Source organism: Hyla sarda, chromosome 3 (assembly GCF_029499605.1).
Source record: "Hyla sarda isolate aHylSar1 chromosome 3, aHylSar1.hap1, whole genome shotgun sequence".
Taxonomy (NCBI): domain Eukaryota; kingdom Metazoa; phylum Chordata; class Amphibia; order Anura; family Hylidae; genus Hyla; species Hyla sarda.
The window spans coordinates 345,739,014-345,757,583 of record NC_079191.1 but is presented as its reverse complement, the minus strand read 5'-3'; the positions used below and the strand labels follow the sequence as shown (position 1 = coordinate 345,757,583).

At 46.4% G+C, this 18,570-nt stretch overlaps 1 protein-coding gene across 6 annotated transcripts in view; it reads right to left on the bottom strand.

The window, feature by feature from the left end:
- Positions 1-18,570, bottom strand: part of ARHGEF33 (Rho guanine nucleotide exchange factor 33) — a 114,006-nt gene that overhangs the window by 78,053 nt on the left and 17,383 nt on the right. The gene's annotated exons all lie outside the window — the stretch shown is intronic.

Sequence of the window (18,570 nt, the reverse complement as noted above, 5' to 3'; positions counted from 1 at the left end):
GGTAAAAATGAAAGAAGGGATCTGATTGGTTGCTATGGGCAACTGGGCAACTTTTCCTCTGCACAAGTTTTGATAAATCTCCCCCATAATCTCAACGTGTATGTATATATATATATACAGTACCATATATACGTAAGTATGACAACACTGAGGAAATAACACTTTGCTGTCTGTATACCAGTGTGTAATGTTGTTGTCACTTAAAATAACTCAACACACAGCCATTAATGCCTAAACCTTGACAACAAGAGTGAATACACCCCTAAGTGGCAATATCCAAATTGGGCCCAATTAGCTATTTTTCCTCTTCGATGTCATGTAACTTGATACTGTTAAAAGCTCTCAGGTGTGAATGTGGAGCGGGTGTCTTAAATTTAGTGTTATAGCTCTCTCACTCTCTAATACTGGTCATTGAATTTCAACATGGCACCTCATGGCAAAAAAAAAACTCTCTAAGGATCTGAAAAAAGGATTGCTGCTCTATATAAAAATGGCCTAGGCTATAAGAAGATTGCCAAGACCCTGAAACTGAGCTGCAGCACAGCGAGCAAGACCATACAGCAGTTTCCCAAGACAGGTTCCACTCAGAACAGGCGGCGTCATATCCAGAGGTTGTCTTTGGAAAATAGATGTACAGTGACCCCCCCCCCCCCCCCCGACCTACGATGGCCCCGACATACGATAATTTCAACATGCGATTGCCTCTCAGAGGCCATGGCATGTTGAAGGCAGCATCAACATACGATGCTTTTGTATGTCGGGGCCATCGCATAAACGGCTATCCGGCAGCGCAGACTGCTTCAGCTACCACCGGATAGCCGTTTATGGTGCCCCGTGTGGTCCGCTGACGATCACTTACCTGTCCTCGGGGCTCTGGCGCCTCCTCTTCAGGATCCTCTGCATCGTTGGTGCTCTCCATCGTCGACATCACATCACTGTGCACGCCGTCCCCTTATTCAATAGGAGCGGCGTGCGTAGCGATGTGATGGCGGCGACGGAGAGCGCGGATGCCGGGGAAGCAGAGGCCTTGACGGAGCGTCGGGGACTCCCCGGGGACGCGGCGACAGCGATGGAGGGTGACATCCAGGGCAGCGGTGATGGTCTGGAGCGGCGGGGACAGGTGAGTACAACTTCATCTACCAGTGGTATTCAACCTGCAGACCTCCAGATGTTGCAAAACTACAACTCCCAGCATGCCCGGACAGCCGTTGGCTGTCCGGGCATGCTGGGAGTTGTAGTTTTGCAACATCTGGAGGTCTGCAGGTTGGAGACCACTATCCTATACTTTACATTGCACGGATCCCTCAACATATGATGGTTTCAATGAACGATGGTCCATTTGGAATGGATTACCGTCGTATGTTGAGGGACCACTGTATAAGTGATACCAGCATTGCTGCAGAGGCTGAAGGGATTGAGGGTCAGCCTGACAGTGCTCAGATCATACGCCTCAGATCATAAGCCTTTTAAGAAAGCCAACAAACAAAAAGGTAAACTTATTTGGTTTAGATCAGGGGTCTGCAACCTTTAAGACAAAAAGAGCCACTTGGACCCGTTTCCGAAGAAAAAAAAAAAAAACTGGGAGCCGCAAAACCCCCCTCCCCTCTGATGCCCTGGTTGGGATACACTGGCATACACACACAAAAGGGACTACAACTCCCAGCATGTGTCATTCAGGAGTCTTCAGTCTGTGGTATAACACCAGCATGCTGCCTCTATAGTCTACTGGGAGTTGTAGTTCACCAACACATCTATTGTATCTTAGTAGTCTCCTGGGAGTTGTAGTTCACCAACACCTCTATTGTATCTTAGTAGTCTCCTGGGAGTTGTAGTTCACCAACACCTCTATAGTATCTTAATAGTCTCCTGGTAGTTGTAGTTCACCAACACTTCTATTGTATCTCAGTAGTCTCCTGGGAGATGTAGTTCACCAACACCTCTATTGTATCTCAGTAGTCTCCTGGGAGTTGTAGTTCACCAACACCTCTATTGTATCTCAGTAGTCTCCTGGGAGTTGTAGTTCACCAACACCTCTATTGTATCTCTGTAGTCTCCTGGGAGTTGTAGTTTACCAACACCTCTATTGTATCTTAGTATTCTCCTGGGAGTTGTAGTTCACCAACACCTCTATTGTATCTCAGTAGTCTCCTGGGAGTTGTAGTTCACCAACACCTCTATTGTATCTCTGCAGTCTCCTGGGAGTTGTAGTTCACCAACACCTCTATTGTATCTCAGTAGTCTCCTGGGAGTTGTAGTTCACCAACACCTCTATTGTATCTCAGTAGTCTCCTGGGAGTTGTAGTTCACCAACACCTCTATTGTATCTCAGTAGTCTCCTGGGAGTTGTAGTTCACCAACACCTCTATTGTATCTCAGTAGTCTCCTAGGAGTTGTAGTTCACCAACAGCTCTATTGTATCTGAGTAGTGCCCCTGCCCCTGCAGTGCAGTATGTCTCCTCTCCCCTCACCCGCTCTGTGTTTCCCCTGTGCAGACATGAAACCTCCCCGTGAAAAATTAGGTCCTGTCTGTACAGAGCTGGGGGAGGGGAGGAGCTTTTCCCCCGTGAAAACATGATACCTCCCAGTGAAAAATGAGGTCGTGTCTGTACAGAGAAGGAGGCGGGAGGAGCTGTGTCCGTCCCCACTCTCTCACTGTCTCCTTGTATTATGCAGAGCTGCGCTCTCGCTCTCTCCATCCTCCGTGAGGGGGCGTGGCTTCATTATCTGCAGACGTGCGGTGAAAAAATCAAACCCATGGCTCTGCCCTCGATCCTCCCCTCTGTAGCTTCGGAAAACTTGCCCCTCCCTTATTCACCTCACACCGGAGCCGCAGCAAAGATGTAAAAGAGCCACATGCGGCTCCGGAGCCGCGGGTTGCCGACCCCTGGTTTAGATGGTGTCAAGCGTGTGTGATGGCAACTAGGTGAGGAGTACAAAGACAAATGTGTCTTGCCCACAGCCAAGCATGGTGGTGGGAGTGTTATGTCATATAAAATATAGTACAGTTTAGGGATGTCTCAATACCAACACTCTTCACAGCCAGAGAGTAAAAGAGTAAAGACCAGACAGACCAGGCAGCTCGAGAGTGAAACAGCGGTGCCTGGACAGTTAAATCATACATTATCATGACCTTGGTCAGCAGCAGATTGTTTGAAACTTCCGGGCAATCTTAGCAGCCTGTGAGAAATGCAATCAGTAGATGTACCAAAACTAACATGTAAGTCTATAGGACTTCCGGTACATTGTGTTAATCTCAGGCTGGTAAAATTGCCCGGGAGTTTTATTCCTCCTGGACAAACATCTTGGTAAAGTTAATTAAACTGCCCGTCAGGCAGGTGAATAGAATAGTTAGTGCGGGGGAGGGGAGAGGGATGGGCTGTTTGGGGGAGAGAAAGAAGACCAGGCAATGCCGGGTACTTAGCTAGTAAATGTCTACAAGGCTGGAGTTTAGTTATTTTGCTTCATCAGTTATTAAAGCACACACTAGCACACAGACTTTTTGATATTGGTATATGATAAGGGTGAAGTCAGGGCTCAAGTCCTGTAGGAACTCATGGGAAGGAAGTTCCTGCACTTTTTCCACAGCAGGAACGCCGCAGTTCCCATTAGCAGGAGTCCTGCAGGACCAGCCCTTAAAGGGGTACTCCGCCCCGTGCCGAATGACTGGCGAAGGGGGGCAAAAGCTTGTGACGCCACAGCCATGCCCCCTCAATGCAAGTCTATGGGAGTGGGCGTGACGGCCGTCATGATTCCTCCTATAGACTAGCATTGAGGGGCTGTGGCCGTGACATCCCGAGCCTCCGGCTCTGCACCAAACGCTCTAATCGAATGCCGGGTGGAGCAGGGAGAACACTGGCATCCCCAGCAGCGGGACCACCGCAATCAGACATCTTATCCCCTATCCTTTGCATAGGGGATAAGATGTCTAGGGGCGGAGTACCCCTTTAAGTGGAAATCTTGGGTGAGTTCCCACACTTTTTTTCCCAGGACTTGACCCCTGGGTGAAGCCAATATCATAAGGGTATTCAAAGACACCTGAGGTATGTCTATTGATCCAAAATGTGTAGAGGAGTTAGAAGATTAAATGTGTTATAAAGACTCCCCTCAGGTTGGTCTATCCCATATGTTCTTCCTTTCTATCCAGTCATGGCCATAAATGTTGGCACCCCTGAAATTTTTCAAGAAAATGAAGTATTTCTCACAGAAAAGGATTGCAATAACACATGTTTTGCTATACACATGTTTATTCCCTTTGTGTGTATTAGAACTAAACCAAAAAAGGAGGAAAAAAAGCTAATTGGACATAATGGCCCTCATTTACTATTGCAAACACAACATGTTTTGTCGGGTTGTGCGCCAGAAATTCTGTCTGTGTCAGAATTTGCGCCAGAATTGAAACAACCCCGACTAACTCTCCCGACTAACCCAAAAAGGGGCGTGGTTTCCAGGAAAAGGGGCGTGATCTCCAAAAAGGGGCGTGTTCCCGACATTTTCACAAAAAAACAACATATTTACTAAGGTTCTGACATAAAATGTGGTGGATTTCAGCTGAGGAAACCCCTACAGATCAGAGCATCTGTAAAAAAAACAGCATAGTGTAAGGAAAGTGGAAAATGTAGGGAAACCTTAGTAAATACAGTGGAAAATAAATTGTAGGGAATTAAAACCCACAAAGAAACCTACACTCCACTCTTAGTAAATAAAGGCCAATGTCACACCAAACTCCAAAAATGGGCTGGACAAATGTAACATTTGACAGGAACACCGGTGGATGTGGATTCGCTGCAAGTGTGTGGCAGATGACTCGGACCGTACCAGGGAGCAGAGTATAAGGTGCCGCTGGTTTTCACCAGAGCCCGCTGCAAAGCGGGATGGACTTGCTGCGGCAGGTGACACCCAGGTCGCTACCCCTGGCACGGCTCGACCACACAGGCGGCTGAGGAGATGCGAGGCACAGGAGGGATAAGGCAGCTCGTAGTCTGGGTAGCAGACGGCACAGTAGCGTAATCAAGACGTAGCAGGAGTTCAGCAGGCAGGCGGCAGAGGAGCAAGGTCAAAGTCACAAAGCAAGGGATCAGATACACGGCAAAGCAATACTGAGGAACACTTCCTCTAAGGCACAAGGCAACAAAGATCCAGCAGGGGAGTGAGGAGGGTGGAGGAATTTATAAATAAGCCACAGGTGAATTACACCATTGAGTGTAATGGTCCTCTAAATCTTAAAGCTCCGGCGCGTGTGCGCCCTAGGGGACGGGGAAACGCGTGCAGGAGCAGAGAGGCAGAGGCGGAGGCAGGAGAAAAACCCGGAGAGGGACGGACTGGGGCTCGCATGCGGGCACGTCCCGAGATGAGAGTCCCAGCCCCGTCGGCAGCAGCAGGTAAGTGGACCATGCGCTCACGGCCAGCGTGTGCGGCCGGAGCGCATAACGTAACAATAAAATTATTGGCACGAAAAAATTACTGAAATAAGTTGCTTCCTTCAACCATCAATAAGCTTCTTACATCTCTCAGCTGGAATGTTGGACCACTCTTCCTTTGCAAACCGCTCCGGGTCTCTCTTATTGGAAGGCGCCTTTTCCCAACAGCAATTTTAAGATCTCTCCACAGGTGTTCAATGGGATTTAGATCTGGACTCATTGCTGGCCACTTCAGAACTCTCCAGCACTTTGTTGCCATCTATTTCTGGATGCTTTTTGACGCATGTTTGGGTTATTGTCCTGCTGGAAGACCCAAGATCTCGGACACAAACCCAGCCTACTGAAACTGAGTTGTACAGTGCGACCCAAAATCCATTGGTAATCCTCAGATGTCATGATGCCTTGCACACATTCAAGACACCCAGTGCCAGAGGCAGCAAAACAACCCCAAAACATCATTGAACCTCCACCATATTTCACTGTATGTACTGTGTTCTTTCCTCTGTAGGCCTCATTCCATTTTCGGTAAACAGTATAATGATAGTTTTTACCAAAAAGCTCTATCTTGGCCTCATCTGTCCACAAGAAATTTTCCCAGATGGATTTTGACTTACTCAAGTTCATTTTGGCAAAATGTAGTCTTGCTTTTTCATGTCTCTGTGTCAGCAGTGGGGTCCTCCTGGGTCTCCTGCCATAGGGTTTCATTTCATTTAAATGTCGACGGATAGTTTGTGCTGACACTGATGTTCCCTGAGCCTTCAGGACAGCTTGAATATCTTTGGAACTTGCTTGGAACTGCTTATCCACCATCCGGACTATCCTGCGTTGACACCTTTCATCAATTTTTCTCTTCCGTCCATGCCCAGGGAGATTAGCTACAGTGCCATGGGTTTAAAACGTCTTCATAATGTTGCAAATCTAGATCTCTGAAGATGGACTTGTAACCTTGAGATTTTTCCACAATTTTGGTTCTCAAGTCCTCAGACAGTTCTCTTCTCCTCTTTTTGTTGTCCATGCTTAGTGTGGCACACACAGACACACAATGCAAAGACTAAGTGAACTTCTCTCCCTTTTATCTGCTTTCAGGTGTGATTTCAAAGGGAATAAACATGTATATAGCAAAACATGTGTTACTTCAATACTTTTCTGTGAGAAATACTTAATTTTCTTGAAAAACTTCAGGGGTGCCAACATTTATTGCCATGACTGTAAGCACTGAGGCATTAGCAAGCATGATTTTTGCATGACTGAGAGGGGTACTTCATTGTCAGGCTAAAAAAAAAAAAAGTAAAAAAGCAGCAAAAGCATATAGTATATATTACCTTTCTGTCCCAGTTCTAAAACCACTGAAAATATATTTACTTTGGGGGGATCTTTTTCCTGTACTTCTTGGTTGAGCAATTGCTTAGTACTACAACTCCCAGTATGCATTGCTTTCTCTCAGCTCTTCATCACAGTCCTCTCGCCCTGCCTACCGCCCCTCCCACAGAAATTCTGCTAGTAATTCCCCACTCACAGCTGTTGCAGAGCATCTCATTTCACAACAGACTATCACACAACTAGTGGGGTTGCAGCACCTGCTGTATTAATTCTCTGTCTGCTCCTCTGGCTAAGGCATCATTTATCACAAGGCAGCATGCTGTAAACACACCTCATTATTCTCTAATTGTGTTATAAACTATATAGATTGTAATGTAGATTGCATGGGCTGGTCAGAGATGGTGACATCACTCAGGGGACAGGGCTACAGCTTAGAAATAAGATTCAACCCTCCATTCATTTCCTCCAATGTTCTGTAACATATAAATTGGATTCATAGGAAACATAATCAAATAACAGTCACCAAAAGTCCTTCTTTATTAGACAAAGAAAGCCAATGAACGATATACAAGCAATTCCACATTCCAATAACTATCGTAAACTGCAGATCTTCAGTTTAGTGTGGCTGCTTTTTTGACCAATTCGCTCATGCTAGCTTCATAGCCAGCTTTTACCTAAGTAATCTCTAATTTGTGATGTGTCCCTGGGTCTATATATATATATATGTATACATTGTTTAAAAAAATAAAGGGAACACTAAGATAACACATCCTAGATCTGAATGAATGAACTCATCGTATGAAATACTTTCGTCTTTACATAGTTGAATGTGCTGACAACAAAATCACACAAAAATGATCAATGGTAATCAAATTTATCAACCCATGGAGGTCTGGATATGGAGTCACACTCAAAATCAAAGTGGAAAACCACACTACAGGCTGATCCAACTTTGATGTAATTTCCTTAAAACAAGTCAAAATGAGGCTCTGTAGTGTGTGTGGCCTCCACATGCCCGTATGACCTCCCTACAACGCCTGGGCATGCTCCTGATGAGGTGGACTAAAGCATCCGCCAACTCCTGGACAGTCTGTGGTGTAACATGGCATTGGTGGATGGAGCAAGACAAGATGTCCCAGATGTGCTCAATTGGATTCTGGTCTGGGGAACAGGCGGGCCAGTCCATAGCATCAATGCCTTCCTCTTGCAGGAACTGCTGACACTCCAGCCACATGAGGTCTTGCATTGTCTTGCATTAGGAGGAACCCAGGGCCAACTGCACCAGCATATAGTCTCAAAAGGGGTCTGAGGATCTCATCTCGGTACCTAATGGCAGTCTAGCTACCTCTGGCAAGCACATGGAGGGCTGTGTGCAGCCCCCAAAAGAAATGCCACCCCACACCATTACTGACCCACCGCCAAACCTGTCATGCTGGAGGATGTTGCAAGCAGAACGTTCTCCACGGCATCTCCAGACTATGTCAAGTCTGTCACATGTGCTCAGTGTGAACCTGCTTTCATCTGTGAAGAGCACAGGGCACCATGCCAATCTTGGTGTTCTCTGGCAAATGCCAAACGTCCTGCCCGGTGTTGGGCTGTAAGCAAAACCCCCATCTGTGTATGTCGGGCCATAATACATGGAGTCTGTTTCTGACTGTTTGAGTGGACACATGCACATTTGTGGCCTGCTGGAGGTCATATTGCAAGGCTCTGGCAGTGCTCCTCCTTGCACAAAGGCGGTGGTAGCGGTCCTGCTGCATGGGTTGTTGCCCTCCTATGGCCTCCTTCACATCTCCTGATGTACTGGCCTGTCTCCTGGTAGTGCCTCCAAGCTCTGGACACTACGTTGACAGACACAGCAAACCTTCTTGCCACAGCTCACATTGATGTGCCATCCTGGATGAGCTGAACTACCTGAGCCACTTGCGTGGGTTGTAGACTCCGTCTCATGCTACCACTAGAGTGAAAGCACCACCAGCATTCAAAAGTGACCAAAACATCATCCAGGAAGCATAGGAACTGAGAAGTGGTCTGTGGTCCAAAATAGCATTTTTTGCCAGAGTGGCGTGGTCAGGGCCATGAAGCCTCTCTTTCCTACATCACTCCACTATGATTGACACATAGGATTCGCCTGCAGAGGGCAACCGTGTGTGTTTTGTCAGCGCATGTGTGGTGAGTCTGTCAGACAAACTGTGCCTGGAGACAGTTCAGGATGAGAAGATTACAGCACAGTAAAGCTCACAATTTTTTTTTTTTTTAACTGTCTCTACAGTTGTCTATCTGAAAATTGAGATGCATGCGCAGTACGTTCGACAGGCTGAATGACTCAATGCGTAAGCACTGGGAAAACACACAGGGCGACCCTGTTTGTCAATCCAAGCAGCGTAACATAGCGCAAAGCATTGCAAAAGCCAAACTGAGTCTAAGCATCATTTCATCAGTACTATTCTAGGGCTGAGTCACTGTCTATATAGGGATCTCTCCTACAAGTACACTGTAGGCAGGCACTCTTTGTTATAGCATTGTGTATGAAGAAAATCTCTGGCAGACACTGTATAGGTATGTGTACAGGTACCGTATTTTTCGCCGTATAAGACGCACTTTTTCTTCCCCAAAACTGGGGGAGGGGAAAGTTATATATGGCGAATACACACCTATCGCGGCCATCCCTGCGGCCATCAACGGCTGGGACCCGCGGCTAATACAGGACATCACCGATCGCGGTGATACCCTGTATTAACCCTTCAGACGCGGTGATCAAAGCTTACTGCCGCGTCTGAAGCGAAAATAACACTAACCCGGCTGTTCAGACGGGCTGTTCGGGACCGCCGCAGCTTACAGGACATCGGGAGGGACCTTACCTGCCTCCTCGGTGTCTGCTCTGTGCCGGGATCCCCTGCATGGCCGGCGCTCTCCTTTGTCGTCATCACGTCGTCGCGCACGCCTTCACGTCATCCAATAGGAGCGGCGTGCATAGCGACGTCATGGCGGCAACGGAGAGCGAGGATACCGGGCAGCAGAGACTTTCCGGAGCGATGGGGACACCCCGGGGACATGGCGACAGCGATGGAGGGCGATATCCAGGGCAGCGGTGACGAGCGGTGGCGGGTCCGGAGCGGCGGGGACACTTGAGTACTACCTCCTATACCAGTGGTCTTCAACCAGCGGACCTCCAGATGTTGCAAAACTACAACTCCCAGCATGCCCGGACAGCCAACGGCTGTCCAGGCATGCTGGGAGTTGTAGTTTTGCAACATCTGAAGGTCCACAGGTTGAAGATTACTGTCCTATACTTTACAATGTATTTTATTCAGAATCTTTATTTTGTAGATTTTTATCCTATAAAATTAGGTGCGTCTTATATGACGAAAAATACGGTAAATACTGCATTACGCATGATAAAGGGAGTTACAGTACTGGTTTATCTAACTATGTATTGGAAGGGAAAGATTTACCTTATGAACACAGGGCACCAAAAAACCCTGCCCGATCCTTTCAATGATTTCCAATTTAACTGTGGAGCAGTGTAAATCACTGTACCATATTATCCAACACTAAATAAAAGTAACATTTAAAGGGGTACTCCAGTGAAAAACTTTTTTTTTTTTTAAATCAACTGGTGCCAGAAAGTTAAACAGATTTGTAAATTACTTCTATTAAAAAATCTTAATCCTTCCTGTACTTATTAGCTGCTGAATACTACAGTGGAAATTATTTTCTGTTTGAAAAACAGAGCTCTCTGCTGACATCACGAGCACAGTGCTCTCTGCTGACATCTCTGTCCATTTTAGGAACTGCCAGAGTAAAAGGAAATCCCCATAGCAAACATATGCTGTTCTGGGCAGGTCCTAAAATGGACAGAGATATCAGCAGAGAGCACTGTGCTCATGATGTCAGCAGACAGCTCTGTGTTTCAAAAAGAAAATAATTTCCGCTGTAGTATTCAGCAGCTAATAAGTACAGGAAGGATTAAGATTTTTTAATAGAAGTAATTTACAAATCTAAAAGACTGAATGTAGCCCGGACCTTCTAGGTGAGTATGTGGAAATAAATGATCGTGGATCGTGCTTCAATAATAATCAGTAGTTTATTAAAAATATGAATAAAATTAGGTACTTCCCACAGGGCCCTTGTGAGAAGAACATACATAATAAAAGTAACCTAACAATATGATTTGTGCATAAGATAATTATAACAAAATACTGGCAAAAATTGGCTTCTATTTTATGACAAAAAATGGGAACTGTACAAGATAAGCAAGTTGAGCAAGATATGTTAGTGAATTATTTTGCTCTTGTAAATATTCAGGGTAGATATGTCCCTTTTGCATGCAATATCAAACAGTCTGTGATAATTACAGATTATGTTACCGGTCTTTGTAGTGGTAACCCAGGCAATAGGTGTTATTCCCGCAGTGCCTGGGTGTCTGTAATGCGTTGGGTCCTCTGTGCAGCGATTCCAAACATAGGCGGCTTGGTCCAGTAAGGTCCGGGTGAAAGCGGTGGCAGTCACTGACGGCTGAGGCGCTAGTGGGCGCCGAAGATCACAATGGTGCCCGAGGACTGTTGGCGCTGGCGTGCGCTGGAGTTGGTATATTCCTCACCGCTAGCTGGCAGACGATCGGGACCGTATGCTGGATAAAGACCTCGCCTCGTGTTGCCGGCGTCTGACGTCAGCTGTGGTAAGAGCCGGGATCACTGCACCGGGATGGATCTGTGCTGCTGGACCGGGTAGACAACGAAGTAAGAGCACTGATGATGGTACAGTTCCTAAGAGATAACCGGCCTTGGTATATGGGCACAGTTCTCCAAGAATAGTATTATGCCAGTTATTGTATATAAACGACTAGGCGCGTTTCAGGGTTGTATAATATAACCCTTTCCTCAGTAGTCATAATTACAAATAACAAATCTGTTTAACTTTCTGGCACCAGTTGATTTAAAAAAAAAAAGTTTTTCACCGGAGTACCCCTTTAAGAAACAGAGCTTAATGCCTATAGCATAGAGTGCAGATCTAGAGCTCTTTTTATAGGTTGACCACTTTTGCTAAGGGGGTATTCACACGTTCAGGATTGTAATGGCAATTATTGAATACAGAGCCAGAAAAAGATCACAAATGGGGGATACATATAAAGGAAAGACTGAGAATCCTCCTCTTTTCAATATTTGCCATTTAAAACCTAAACGTGTGAACACAGCCTTACATTCCCAAGCAATCTCATTTATATTTATAACACAGGTTCCTTGCTTTATATTGGAATAAACCCAATTTAGGATAAAGGGTTAAACAACAAATGACTGCTTTCATTAATATCCAACTTCCATATTCCCGCAGGCTGTCCTGATGATGGATGGTTCACTGCATATAGTCATACATATCTCATAATGATGAACCTTTCATATCACCCAGTCTAGGGCAGTTCAAGTCTTCAGAATTGTTTACTAATTGGAAACTTTACCATATATACAGCCGAAAAGACAGGCCAGAGAGTACCCTAGTGTGCTCAGATAAATACTAGATCATAGTGACCATATAGTGCCTACAGCTTCAGTCTCTTTCCCCCATCATAGATCAGACACAGTCTACTGTAAGTGATCATGGGGGTCACAATAACATGCAGAAATAAAGACCTTTCCTGTTCCTGCACCAAAGAGCTAAGGAACTAGGAATACCTATAGTTTGTGATATGAGAATCATTTTAACGGTAACAAAGGTTTATTCCAAAGTCCTCATGTGCCCCATGTAGAACGATGTCAGACAATTCCACCAAAAAATCACTAATGATCTTATTTTCTTAGAGGTTAAAGGGGTATTCCAGAAAAAAACTTTTTTTTATATATCAACTGGCTCCAGAAAGTTAAACAGATTTTTAAATGACTTGTATTAAAAAAAACCTTCATCCTTTCAGTATTTATGAGCTGCTGAAGTTGAGTTGTTCTTTTCTGTCTAAGTGCTCTCTGATGACATGTGTCTCTGGAACTGTCCGGAGTAGAAGCAAATCCCCATAGCAACCCTCTTCTACTCTGTGCAGTTCCCGAGACAAGCAGAGATGTCAGCAGAGAGCACTGTTGTCAGAAAGAAAAGAACAACTCAACTTCAGCAGCTGATAATTATAGGAAAGATTAAGATTTTTTTTTTTTATAGAAGTAATTTACAAATATGTTTAACTTTCTGGAGTTAGTTGATATAAAAAAAAAATTAAAAAAAAGTTTTTTCCTGGAATATCCCTTTAATAAAATATTAACCCCTTAAAGGGGTAGTCCAGTGGTGAAAAACTTATCCCCTATCCTAAGGATAGGGGATAAGTTTGAGATCGCGGGGGGTCCGACCGCTGGGGCCCCCTGCGATCTCTCTGTACGGGGCCCCGGCTCTCCGCCGAGATAGCGGGTGTCGACCCCCGCACGAGGCGGCGGCCGACACGCCCCCTCAATACATCTCTATGGCAGAGCCGGAGATTGCCGAAGGCAGCGCTTCGGCTCTGCCATAGAGTTGTATTGAGGGGGCGTGTCGGCCGCCGCCTCGTGCGGAGGTCGACACGCCCCCTTCCCGCGGGCTGTCGGGGCTCCGTACAGGAGATCTCAGGGGGCCCCAGTGGTCGGACCCCCCGCGATCTGCAACTTATCCCCTATCCTTAGGATAGGGTATAAGTTGCTCACCACTGAATCACCACTGGACTACTCCTTTAAAGGAGTAGTCCAGTGATGAACAAATTATCCCCTATCCTAAGGATAGGGGATAAGTTTGATATCGCGGGGGGTCCGACCGCTGGGGCCCCCTGCGATCTCCTGTACGGACCCCCAACAGCCCGCGGCAAGGGGGGCGTGTCAACCTCCGCACGAAGCGGCAGCAGACACGCCCCCTCAATACAACTCTATGGCAGAGCCGAAGCGCTGCCTTCGGCAATCTCTGGCTCTGCCATAGCGATGTATTGAGGGGGCGTGTCGGCCGCCGCTTCGTGCTGGGGTCGACTCCCGCTATCTGGCCAGAGAGCCTGGCCCCCGTACAGAGAGATCGCAGGGGGCCCCAGCGGTCGGACCCCCCGCGATCTCGAACTTATCCCCTATCCTTAGGATAGGGGATACGTTTTTCACCACTAGACTACCCCTTTAAGGACACATGACGTACTGGAACGCCATGTGTCCGCTCCCGATCTATAACGCGGGGCCACGGTCATAGCAGGTCGGGCCCGGCCTCTAACAAGGCCGGGACCTGTGGCTAATAGCGCGCGGCATTGATTGCGGTGCCGCGCTATTAACCCTTTAGACGCGGCGTTCAAAGTTGAACACTGCATCTAAAGTGAAAGTGAAACCATGCCGGTTAGCTTAGTGGGCTGTTCGGGATAGCCGCGGCGAAATCGGGATAGCCGCGGCGAGTAGTTTTTTATGCTGTTAGAAATAAATATTGGGGCGAAAATAAAAGAATTGTGAGAAAACCGTCACACAGGTACAGACACTATATTATGAACTACATTAACTTTACAGCCCCTGTAGCACAGTCAAAAATAAAAATTCCTGGAATATCCCTATAAGTCTTCACTTCAGCCTTACTGTTGGAAAGGTCCCCCAGAATAAAGCTGGTCATGGTGTGTTAAAGTGTTATTGGAATAAGAATACTCTTGTCTTTTTTTTACAGCTTTCACTGTAAACACTAAACAGAGACACGTCATATGAACATTAGGTCAGTAACCAGCAGCTTGGTGTCAGTTTTCAAATAGTAAGATTGGTTTGGCACTTAAAGAGAAACTGATAGCTAGTTCACCCGCAGTAAACCAAATATACTAGGTTATAGTGCGGGTAAACAGCTGTAAAAAGAGTGGATACTCATATTTTTACATTAAGTATTTCCGGAGTTCAGCCCGTTTACATGTCTGTAGCTATTGCACTACTATACGCAATGGAGGCTGGGAGCTGGCTCGCTGAGCTCTCCTTCCTCCTCTATATTCACCACCTGGGCCCACCCCTCTCATAAATATCCAAATAAATTTACTATCCTGCTAGTGGGGGCAAGCACTCTGCTCTCTAAAAAGAGCGCAGGCGTGGTTGCTTGGCAGGTGTAATGAGGCAGCGACCCCCAACAACAGGATAGTAAATTAATTTGCCTATTTATGAGAGGGGCGGGCAGTGAATATGGAGGAGGCAGATGAGCTTAGCAAGCAACTCCCCTTCTCTATTGTATACAGGAGCGCAATAGATACAGACATGTATTAGGGCTGCATGATATTTCGCAAAAACAATCGAACCGCGATTTTTGCTTTTTGCGATATGGTGATACGGCCCCCGGGAAAACATGTGATTATCTGCTCGGGCTGGCTCCATGGCGGGGACCGGCCAGAGCAGGTACAAACTAATTTAAATACTAAAAGTCAGTGTTTCCCAACCAGGGGGCCTCCAGTTGTTGCAAAACTACAACTCTTAGCATGCCCGGATCGGCAAAGGTTGTCCGGGCATGCTGGGAGTAGTAGTTTCACAACAGCTGGAGGCACCCTGATAGAAAAACACTGAGCTAAGCGAGCAGGGAGAAAAATAAAAAAAAACTTCTGCTCACATGTCCCGGTCCCTGCAGATTCATCTCCGTGCGCTCCGGTGTTTCATCTCCTCTTAGTACAGGGTGTAGGGCCTTTCCCTTTTCAGCCAATCACTGGCCGCAGTGGTGTCATGTGTCAAGCCAGTGATTGGCTGATGGGGAAAGGTCTTGTACTGCAGTAATACACTAGGTTTCCCCGGTCCCGCGTAAGATTTGAAACCCGCCCGGGGAAACCCAGTGTATTACTGCAGTACAAGAATGTGACAGGAGGGGGGAGGGGAATATGACAGGGGGGGATTTGACAGAAGGGGGTGAGGAATGTGACAGAATGGGGGGAGAACGTGACAAGGGGGGGGAGAATGTGACAAGGGGGGGAATGTGACAAGGGGGGGGAATGTGACAAGGGGGGAATGTGACAGGGGGGGAATGTGACAAGGGGGGAATGTGACAAGAGGGGAAATGTGAAAAGGGGGGGAATGTGACAAGGGGGGGGGGAATGTGACAAGGGGGGGGGAATGTGACAAGGGGGGGGGATGTGACAAGGGGGAGGAGAATGTGACAAAGGGGAGGGGAATGTGACAAGGGGGGGGAGAAAGTGACAAGGGGGGGGATGTGACAAGGGGGGAGAATGTGACAAAGGGGGGATGTGACAGGGGAGGAGAATGTGACAGGGGGGTGTGACAAGGGGGAGGAGAATGTGATAAAGGGGGAGTGTGACGGGGAGGAGAATGTGACAAAGGGGGAGTGTGATGGGGAGGAGAATGTGACGGGGGAGGAGAATGTGACGGGGAGGAGAATGTGACGGGGAGGAGAATGTGACAGGGGAGGAGAATGTGACGGGGGGGTGGGAGAATATGACAGGGGGGAGAATGAAACAGGGGGGAGAATGTGACAGGGGGGGAGAATGTGACAGGGGGGAGAATGTGATGGGGGGGAGAATGTGATGGGGGGGAGAATGTGACGGGGGGAGAATGTGACGGGGGGAGAATGTGACAGGGGGGAGACTGTGACAGGGGGGAGACTTTGACAGGGGGGGAGAATGTGACACGGGGAGAATGTGACAGGGGGGGAGAATGTGACAAGGGGGAGATGTGAAATAGGCGGTGGGCATAAAATGGGTAGGTAGATGTGAAATGGAGGCGATTGGACATGAAATGGGGGGGATTTCACAATTTTTTTTTTTATTATATCGCATCACATATCACAGTCGCAATATTTAGGCCCAAAATCGCAATCGCACATTTTTCCCATATCGTGCAGCCCTAACATGTATACGGGAAGAACTCTGGAAATACTTCATGTAAAAATGTGATTAACCCTTCTTTTTACAAGTATTCACCGGCACTATAGCTCGACTGACAGCTATGGTGAACTAGCTGTTAAACACGCTGATAGCACTGGCACAAATAAATGCCCAATTAAATGTTTTAGGTTTTCATAAATGAACCCTATGGATGCTTAGGGGGTTGCTCAGTTTTTGCTTACTTTAAAAAAATAGTCCAGAATGGTGGGCAGCAGAATATTTGGCTTTTCAATAACAGCTTATCATCAAGAGAAGCCATGTATAACTACACATTTGTGAATAAATAGCACTGATGTTTAACAAATGGGGTTACTGATGCTACCAGAGTGACTCTAAATTAAAAGTCTAAAGGTATGCAGCTCCACCATGGCCACTCTGGTACACCTGTGCAGCTGACCCGCCGGCACCGCCTCGGCTTCCACCAAGCACGGCCAACCAAAGAAAAAACATTGTCCAGCACTAGGTGATCCAGTTAAAATCTTGATTTTATTGGAGATTCATAGGATAAGACACAGGTACATGAAATCTTCTGATGCGTTTCACACAATGTTGCGCTTAGTCATAGAATGGCTAAGACTAAGCGCAACATGTCTATGACTAAGTGCAACATTGCGTGAAACGGGTCAGAAGATTTCATGTACCTGTGTCTTATCCTATGAATCTCCAATAAGAGCAAGATTTTAACTGGATCACCTAGTGCTAGACAACATTTTTTCTTTGGTTAGAGTTAACTCCCATGTGTTTCCTGATCTTCCGGCTCCAGCAGAAATTATCCGTAATGTCCATGGCAATCTGCTACAAATTTAAGTGTTGTCTTCGCGAGAAGATTGGACATGTTCACAGCGATCAACTTCCCAAGCTGCAGCGTGACTGTCGTCCCGGGAAAGCACCTGGGCACAATGGGGGAGAATTATCAGAAACTGTGCAGAGGAAGAGTGGTGCAGTTGCCCATAGCAACCAATCAGATTTCTTCTTTCATTTTTAAAGAGACCTGAGAAAATGAAAGAAGCAATCTGATTGGTTGCCATGGGCAACAGCACCCCTCTTCCTCTACACAGGTTTTGATAAATCTCCCCAAATGTGTCATATTGCAGCTCAGTGAATCGCTGGCCGAGGTGCTGTAGTATGACACAGTGGGCCCAGGTTCTTCCTAGGAGCATGTCACACTGCAGTTCAGGAAAATGATCGCATTGAGAGACCAGTGCAGATATTTCACACAATGGCCAAAGTTAGAAAAAAGCGACCCTGCAGCTGGAGTTCTCCTTTAATGAAAACTAATGATTTCAACCAAAACGATGATTTGTTGGGTTAAATTTATGAACAAACTATTATTTTAACTGAATGATGACTGTCACCATCTTGAAATAAGTTGTCTGTATTTCAAATCTTGAGATGTAATATCTTTAATCTAGGAAATATCTTTAACCATGAATGATCTTTCAGAAAACAATGCTCTCCAAATGACCCCAGGAAGATCTTTCATCAATTTGTCGTCACTTTGCGTAACTCCCATTCACTTTAGTAGGAGTTGCGCAAATAACTTAGCCCCAGAGCACAATTGATCCCCTAGGTGAGCCAGGAATCACAGTTTCAATCAATAATTCAAAAACCCAGGGCCTAAGCCCGAGGCACAAGATCCCTTTAGGCTAAATATGGCAAACACCCCTCCTCGTGTTTTCCCCAACCTTTTATGTGCTAGGTACGTAGCGTCATAACAGCGTGACAAATACAGCGTGACAATAGTTAAGGGGGACTGCAGACCCCATCGTCAGTCAATGAGTAGGTTTATCCCAAATACACCTTGATACCTGGAGCTGTGTTGCATGGTTTTAAAATCACTAGTCACTATTATTTTACACCATAAGAATAAAGTTATATTTAAAAAAAGGGGGGGGGGTTATCCTAAAGGGATATTGTGCCTCGGGCTTAAGCCCTGGGTTTTTGAATTATTAACTTAGCCCCAAAAGCCTTTTGAGCAATTCTCATTAAAGTTTGTGGGAATTACGC